We start from the raw sequence: 9,656 nt of genomic DNA on the forward strand, positions 1-9,656 counted from the left end.
TGGCGACGACGCTCACAATGATAATATATTTGCCCACGTTTATGTTATCAGTGATGCCCTGCTCGACATTAAGAATACTAAATTAGATTCTTTACAATTTTAAACCGTAACGTAGGTCATTCCTATCGGATCTGTTTCTGCCAACCATTCGCCCGTGTCCAGATCGCATAACTGCACACGCTTGATATCATTTGGCGCCATCATAATTTTACTACGCTTTTCACTACGGATTTCTCCAGCCTTTTTCCGTACAAACTGTACAAATTGTGCCGGCTCCGGCCGCTTTTCACTACGGATTTCTCCAGCCTTTTTCCGTACAAACTGTACAAATTGTGCTGGCTCCTGCTTCTTCCCAGTTTCAAACAGATCTTTATAATCTTCAAAGTTCAAATGTTTTCTAACACAAACATCTTTTATCCCTTTATTTTTTTTCGTCTCGGAAGTTGGAGTTCGAAAAGCATACACTTTCGAGCGTATGCCGATAAAATCAAGAATAGGTACACCATTCAACTCATCTTTAAATTTACCTATCACCTTTTTATTAATCTTTGGAACTCCCATCTCATCTTTCATCCCACTAGTATCGTAGATCGACTCCTTACCATTCTTTTCCACATCTTCCCGAACTATATCATTGAAAGTTACGTCCGGGTCCGGGATCGGCACACTGTAAACAAAACTGTCAGTATCCATGTAGGCTAATCGTATTCCAGGGAACCGTACCCGAAAGTAATTGTAATGCGTCTCATACATAAGCAGCTTAGAAAGTTCCAGTACTGCCGCACCAATGAAAACTGGCTTTTTATATTCATATTGATCCCTTTTCAGTTCCAGGAGAGCACTGTCGCAGGAATCGCCATCCTTTTTGGAAGTTATGAAAGTCATATGTTTCGTCTTTGGATCATACTTCTTAATCTTTTTACAGCCACTATCCGTACCGTTCCGGTCCGAAACAAATTTAAAGTCTCTGTACTTTCGAACATCCTCTATCGTCTTACCGAACATTGCATTATTCATCAGCTTATAGAAATTCTTTTCAAAATCTGTCGTCCCCTTTGTCCTCATTTCAGTGTTAAAGTCAATATATTGTTTGAGACACGGAGTCTCATCGAAAGCAAGCACCCGATAAATCTTTTTCAGTCGCATCCCCATCCGAAGATAGAATTCCAGCAACTTGTAGTGTAAGATGTATCTCTCTCTGTCCATAAGACTTGTAATCAGTCGACTGCCCTGCCTCGGAAATTCGTAGTGATGCGGTGCTAATGGCAAATCGCTGTGTTCTTTATGTAATTCGACCGGATATTCTAAGTCTACTTCTAGAAAACTTGGTGGAAAGGTGGCGCCAGGTCCCCACGCTCCGCCGGCTCCGCCTCGGGCATACCATTCGTCCCACTCTTCCCTCGTCATCCAATGAAGTCCGCCCGTTGGCATTGGTTGACTCATTGCCCATCCGTAAAGATTATTAGCATCGAGATATTTTATTTCGGTTAACGGCTTCTCTGGATCGTAATTCCCACCAGCTTCACTAGCATAAGCTGGATGATTTGTCTGTAAATAATGAATATTACACTGACTGATGCCGCCTCTAATTCCCCTTTGAATGAAAGTCATCTGCTCAGCATCTTGAATGAGTTTAAACTTATTACCTGTGTAAAGTAACATAGCATCCCATGTCAAGCCGGGCGCTGACATGTAATGGGCCGGATCTAACTTATATGCTTCTAAACATGTGTCACGGAAATTTTCGAATATATTTGCAAGAAGTAGAACGTCAGTCTCACAATAGAATTCCATATAATCACGAATCGTCTTACATTCAACTTCGTTCCATACTCGCAATGCATGTTCGTAATCAGACTCAGAAATCCCCTCTTCCGTCAATTCGCTATAAAATTTGTCCCTCTCCGGGAGCTCCTCCTCTACCAGTCTGTCAACCGAGTCTAAATATTCGTATGGGAAGAAACCTTTCGCCCTTTGAATGTCCGGGTATGAAAGTGGTACTACCGTCCATCCGTGGTCCGGCACAGTCGTTGCCAACTTCGCGAGCGACCCCATCATCAACTGAGCACTGTCCATAAACTTTATAGAAAAGAAACGTTTCTTTATCTCCCTCTTCCGATTCGGCCACTCTCCACCGACAACAACTGAGGCACTAAAAATAAATGTTTTCGAGAGACCCATAATTCCTCCATTGCTCGTCTTAGCTATGATTTTAGGCTCTGGTCCGGGACCATCATCTATTTCATGTAATTCTTTCAAAATAAAAGAACCATCGTATCCCTTGAGGTTGTGAAAGTAGATAGGAATGGTTCTCGACGGCCGGCATCCCTCGCAAAAAAAAGTCGCCCCCTCCTTCACTACTCGGTATCCTGCCGGCTCTCCACATGCAATACAGACTGGATTGTCGTAATTAGAAGGATCTTTCATCGGTTTTATTTTCCAATAATACGATTTCGAATAATTCTCAGCCCGTTCTTTCATATCCTTCAGAAAGTCTGTAACACAGGAGAGCCCCGTGAATGTTCTTTTACCATAAACTTTTGGCCGCCCTTCGCCCCACCGTTCCACCATAACATACGAAAGACAAATTGGAATGTGTCGGCCGGTCCCCTTCTCAATAATTGCCTCAGTATCTGCATAGACGACGTAGGGGGACACCACCTTCTTCCGATGTCCTTCGAATTGACATACTTCCTTAGGAAAAACTGGCTGGGCGGCGTCTGTTCCACAGTATACCTGATGTTTTTCTAATTCTTCTGTTGACTTAAAACCTCTTTTACAAACCAGACAAATACACTTACTTCTGTGCTTATTCTTACGATTAGTATGAGAATTAAGAAGACGATTTAACGAAGTAATTGGCACGAAGTGACCCCCGTTCCCACCAACTATCAGTAATATATTTGCTACCCGATCCGCTCCGCCGGGTCCCTCGGCTCCGCTATATAACACAGTTATGTCGGACGGGGCGGGATCGGACTCATAGATCTGAAACACTTGAAGTTTCGTGCCTGGATTTTGCTGCTCGAAGCGCCTGAATACAGTCAGATCGGCGGGCGTGGGAAATGGTACCTCATCCCAACAGTAGTCAGCAATAAATTTGTCAAACGTATTCCATTTTCTCCTTACCTGACCACATTTCTTTTTGCGAAACTCGGGATCGCTCAACTTTATACTTGCTACGACGGCATACTGAAAACAATTCTCGGCCCCCACCGGTAGAATAAGTTCGCTAACACAATGCTTATTTTTTAACCATCCGGGAAGTTGGACTGCGCCAGCCCCGGCACCGAGTAAAACTTCTACTAGAATTACTTCAAAATTAAGTATCTCCTCGAGAACGAGGCCAGAACCCTCAACAGCTTCAATTGTATCAAGCATACGATCGTAGCGTTTTACTAATTGTTCTTTCACATCCGACCCACCTACATCTTTTGTGTATGTATCTTTTAATTTAACAGGCAATGTACGATTTTGTGTATTACCGTTTTTCGGATCCGATAATTTGACTTCCATTTCGGTATAAACAGAGTACATCTTTCGCGCCAGGGTCATACCTTCAATATCCACCAGCTCCCCGATATCCTCGACTCGCTTGACTTCAGGAAATTCTTTTCGTAAAACTGCTCCCTTGAATGCTGTATGTAATCGATGGGCCATAATAATCTTTATGATATATACTATCCTAAAATTTTTAAAATGAAAAAATAATTATTCTATGATAGGTCATCAAAATCCACTATAATATTTTTGTCAGCATTTATTTGTTTATATATCTCGCCTAATCTTTCTAAGTCGACTAGTTCTTCCGCATCTTGAATTTCTGGTTTATTAGGCGCAGCACAAAATAACCTCTCAACAGTGAAAGAAAGGGCACGCTTACTTAAGCGCGGTTTAAATGCTAAGAATTCTATCTTACTACCTTTCCTGATATTACGAGGTATAATAGCAGGATTTTCTCGGACTGGCAATGGGCTCACTGTTTTAAAAGCACAGTCAATTTCTTGAACCATATCAATACATGTAGCGAAATCGTGAGCTCCTCTTTTAAACCGAAATTTAAAATACGCAACTGGCTGCGCCCCGCTCCCTCGCTTCTGATACACTTTAGATGGATTGTAAAATCCAGTAGTATTCTTGGAGTGAGCGGCCAGGCTTGCAGCATAACTTTTAGCAGTGCTTGCATCGAAACTTTCACCTAGGGTACGGAATATTATTAAATCAGTAAACTTTTGAAGACTCGGTTGCCAACGGACACACATTTCATCGCATGTAGCAGGATCTTTAGAACCGTACTTAGGTCCGATGGGGAAAACCACTTCTAGCTCACTGTCTACGTATATGAAAGGATCTACCAAAGATTCCTCAAATATGAGTTTGCCGTCACTGATTCGAATTTTTCCGGTTTCAAGTATTTTTATTGCAGTTGAAATAGAAAGGATTGTCATTGTCTTATCGTATATATCTTAATAAAAAATAATTTAAAAAAAAAATTTCTATGATATAGTATCCCCAAAATGTCATACATATTCATAAATGGACCAATTGGAAGTGGTAAGAGTTACGATGCAGTAAATTTGGCGGAGACTCACGTACCAGAATTTGACACTAGTTTTTCCAGCAACATTGCCGACTTTTATAATGGGCGCCACGTTTCGATTGCTGATTTTCAGAATCAGTTTATAGAACATACTCTTAGTTTACAATGTCAGGCTAGGGTCCCTTCGGAACGCTACATTATTTGTGACTCTTCCATAATTCAACATCTAACTTTTTCTCGAATCCGAGGCGTGGCAGTGGAAGAAAAAAAGATTGTTTCTAGAGCATTTGACCATTTACATAGTTTCATTATCATATTCAAAGATATGCCTTGGGATTATTGCAGGCGGAATGTGTTGACTCGAGCCAGGTCGTACGAAATAACCGCCTTAGAAGAACTAGAAGAGATTCACAACAAGTTCAAACAGACTTTCTTAGAAATTTGCCACGACTACAGGCTTCCATGTTTGGTAATTCATCAATCTCTTACCCCCCTCCTTCTCAAGAATATACTTAATCCAACAATTGATACCGAGACAGTCGGACCAGTACCCTTACCAAAATTCGCCCTACATTTTGCCTACTTTATGTAGCCCGTGAAGTGTACATATATTCTCAAAACTATGTATTATCTTTGTACAGAATCAGTAAAGAAAAAAGATACATGTTTTACACATAGAGTGTACCTATATAGTACACAGAATCCAATGTGATGCTACTTAAAGCTATCCAATATTGGAACGCTTTTGTATACGTAGAGCGTACTTAATCTTAGGGAACCTCCGTGAAAAAAGTATGCATGGAGTGTACTTGTTGTGGAGGGGTAAAAAAGTGTACACAGGGCGTACTTGATTTCGTCGAGCATAAACAAGTACACATAATGTATATGCTAGTCATCCATTATCACATCGACTGCGGGGGTGGGGGGTGGGGTGGGGGGTGTGTGATCGATAGGGGTTACTCATTCATGCAGTATTGATAAGTTACCTTAGTCTCTTGATGTTGATTGTCAACAGCAACACTCACCTCATTTTCCTGTCTCTTATTCAAAGCACACACTGAAACAATCATATTGCTTAATTAACAACAGTGATCATACTTTAATAACAGTGTGAAAGATATAAACAACAACAATGCATATTTTGAAAGATGACGTTACCATTACTGTTGTGTGTGTTCAAATATTTGTGTCCAAAATTCTAACTCTTGTATTTTTAGAAAATTTGTGACGAGCAATTTAGGATATTGTAAGTGACAGACTAACTTATAAACCAATACATTTAAATATTTGCCATTAATTTTAGCACTTATCGGCACTTGTGTAATAAAAAAAATCTTCAAATAAGCATTAATATTTCAAACAGCAGAGTTAAAAATATCATTATAAATGACAATTTCACCAAAAAACTTGAAAGTACAAAATGGTGGCGAAAAATCAGTATGACACTGTTGAAGCTGGAGCAAGAAATAAAATTCTTGTGTTCAATTCTGAATCAGCAGTTTGAAACAAAGAGGTAAAATACAGTTTCTCAGAAGTTTGTTTTATCGGCATGAGTACTGTATTTTGACAACATTATCAAAGTACTGTCGGAAGTGAAAAGGTTTTACAAAATATCCAAACTTGCATTGTTCAGCATGTTGACAAATAGTAAAATTGCTTAATGTACTGTCCTGAGTGATGTCACACTTCATTATAAGGTAAATGTACATATCTTTTCTGTAAAATAGTGAAATGTGAAAACAGCAGTCCAGTAAAAATGATTGCACAGTTTGAGATGGTTTGTTCTAAGGATAGGTTTCACTGTACTTGCATTGTGAAAAATGTAATGATGAAATGTTCTCTGAGTATGAAGTCTCTGTTGTGTTGAAACAAGTTTGACAGATTCATGGAATGCTTCACTCACTGTTAGTTATATCAGTCAATATCAGTATCCATTTGTACACCAGAATGCTCAGGAAATGTATTGCCATGGATACTGCCATCTCCATCGTCACTTCTGCTTCCATCAGTATCTGTTAATCAATAGTTAGATAACAATAGTCAGCATGGACTTCATGTGAGCAAAAATACAAAATACGTTAATTTCACATAAAGTTACACTCATTGCACTATGTGAGGTGCTTGTAGGGAAAGAGAAAGGAATATATGAAACTTACCAATAATTGCAGAAACAGTATTAGGATCAATACTTTCACGACAGTTAGCTCCCTTCAAGTTTTTTTCCAACCAGATCCTTTGTTTTGTAGAAGCATTGCAGCAGGAAGAGTGCTGCCTTGGTCCCAGACTCTTTCAGTGTATTCCTTTATTCCTTGCATTGTTCATCTGCTGTTCATAAGTAAATACTCTTGAACCAGGTATAACTGCCAGCATCTTCATTGTAAGAAATATTGAATGCAATAAAAATAAATTAGTATGTGACCTTGTTTATTACAATATTTGTGTAATCAAAGTACTTGACAACTTTCACAAAAATGCAGTTTCTAAAAAATATAAAACACATTCACTATGAAGAACTTCATCAGTAAACCTGTACTGCTCAGAATGGCACAGGCAGGTAAAATGTTTGCTACCAAATAGAAAAACAAGTTGTCTTTAAAAGCAATTACAGTACAGTATTTGCAGTGTACTCTTTCATAAATTTCACATTTATTAATATAAGTTGATTTAACGAAAATATGATGATGGAGCTGCATGGTCCATTGATAACATGTTTTCTGGGTCTGTCATGCTGTGGCCATGCAATCCACCGGAATCGTCACAAATGATTGGTTGAAGATGCACGTGATATGGGCTAGCTCGGAATTAACGGACAATCACTGATACCGTGGAATTTGAATGGTCTGTTATTACGTAACCTTCCTTACATTGTGGAGACAATGATACAAATTTTCTAACTTATAATCATGGTTCAGTGCGGATATTATACCTCAATGTCTTTCAAAAATGTATGGGAATTAGGTCTGATCATAGTTAAGATACAAAGATTGTCGGGTTTTGACCGGTATTGTGTATCCATGAACCAAGGTCAAATGCATATGCCTACCAGTGCATACGATGAATAACGATGACTCGAAATATTGCACGACTGAAACCATAAAACTTCATATTGAATACTTACCATGGTCACCAAAGTGAGTAGATACTTTCTTGCCTCTTGATTTTCCCATTGTTAGACGATTTATAGTTCGCTAGAATGAGTTTTTGCGGACGATACGGTTACACTGCTCTCAGCTGCTGTTGATTGAAATCCAGTCTCCAAATCTACCCGCTCCGGGACAATTTGCGCGTGCGCAGTACCGCCAGAATTAAAACATTGCGTGTCATTGGTTAGATTCGTAATGCAGTGATAAGGTCTTTAGATAATTTCAAACTAAGTGAATCACCTGTTTTTATAGTTTAAACTAACAAATGAACAAAAATTATCCCTCAAATTGGTTCCCAAGCGAAAACTATTATGACAGTTGGATGTTGAACGAAGTGACACTGACCCTTGACCTTTGTGAGAGCCAACGGCAATGCGTGTTGCATACGGTACCATTCATCATACAAACATGGCGGACGCAGTAAACAACAAGGAACAATATCGTCGATCAACTACAAGAAAAACGATCACTGTTTTACCTTTGCCATTTGAAAAGCCCACATAAAGGATTACAACGAATGACAAGATGGCGATGGAACAGCAACGATGACATAGTGTTTCGCAAGCTCAGAAGCAGCCACCGGTGACAACGTGTCTCTTCATATCGAAGCTTCAATATGGTTCAGAAACAGCTGGTGATCGTACGCGTTGTACGCGTGTCACAGTGCAGTGATACGCCTTCGTCGTCACCTCGAAACGGCATTTGCAGCGATGTGCATACCGAAATTCCAGCTAACGAAATGATTACCAGTTATTACGAGTTTATGATGGTATAACAGCCAACTGACATTGACAACAACTCTGAACTAGATGATTGCGAGAGTGAAGTGGTCGGAGAGGCAAATGCAGAACCGGAAGTACTGGTGACTTTAGTCATACCGATAGTGGAACAGCTTTCAACGCCATTGATTCTCACGTAAGTAGTCCAATATTTTGATATGTTGCATATTCTTTTGCGTGATTGAAAATAACTATTCACATCCTAAATTCTTTAAATCATTGCTCAGTCACCCCTCACTTTTAATACTTTCCCATCTACTTTCCATACACTGTGTTTTCTCAGCAAAAATTAAAAAGGTATTGAACTGTAGATGCGTGTGTTATTTGCCCTAAATTATTTATGCTCGGACAGCATAGTTTGTTTCTAAATGCGTGAATGGACTGAATTTGATAGAGCCAATTGCAAAAATCAACCATCTACTGCACAGAGTATTGATCGACATAATTCCATAGGTTGGTTTTTACATGACATACAGGCTTCTTTAAAACCATGTTGCTTTGTCAGTATGTAGCTCAAAATTACATAACCAATGATTGAAGATTTTCAATTTAGACATTGTTATTTGCCAATGTACAGAATGTAGAAATAGGAAAATCTGCCTTGCAGTAGACTAAACAAAGGACACAATTTAAGAGAAGTCATATTTTGTTTAATAGTGTTATTGTAAAGCTTATTGAATTACACAATTGTACATGCATATTAAAATATATACAACTATTGCATACAGTGAACATAGGATACTATTGGGGGGGGGGGGCATTTATAATAATATGAAGCTTTGCAGAACATGCAGTATATAGATTTATTAGTATTTATTGCTTTATATTCTTTATTGTAGAGGAGAAGGCAAACATAGTGGTCTGCAATATTTAAAGGTCTGGTGAAATGGTCCCGTTCGTGTGACTGAATATTTTCCAGGGGGTCAATACTATTACACTCGCAACAGAATTGCAACCTAAAAGTACGCGCAAGTGTTAATTTTTTTGATATTTCTATGCGCGGCTTTCATGGGGTCATTTGCGACACTCAGGTCACGCCCATAGGGGGGATATTAGTTGGCCGTCTGTGACGTCACAGGTGTGTTCATTTACATTGAATAGCGGTCCAACGCTGCCTTATCTCTGCCCGGTATCCGTTAACAAAACAGGCTCCAGTGTTCGCGCTGCCCATTTGCCACGTTCCCCAATGCGAAT

General features: G+C 39.4%; 1 long non-coding RNA gene across 1 annotated transcript; it reads right to left on the minus strand.

The window, feature by feature from the left end:
• Nucleotides 1-5,611: 5,611 nt before the first annotated feature.
• Nucleotides 5,612-8,365, minus strand: LOC139128925 (uncharacterized). The gene is made up of 3 exons (XR_011551453.1): nt 7,659-8,365; nt 6,697-6,910; nt 5,612-6,552 (listed from the first exon to the last, which is right to left on the minus strand). It is a non-coding gene; the product is annotated as an uncharacterized lncRNA (long non-coding RNA).
• Nucleotides 8,366-9,656: the final 1,291 nt, after the last annotated feature.

This window comes from Ptychodera flava, unplaced genomic scaffold, assembly GCF_041260155.1.
Source record: "Ptychodera flava strain L36383 unplaced genomic scaffold, AS_Pfla_20210202 Scaffold_78__1_contigs__length_561843_pilon, whole genome shotgun sequence".
NCBI lineage: Eukaryota > Metazoa > Hemichordata > Enteropneusta > Ptychoderidae > Ptychodera > Ptychodera flava.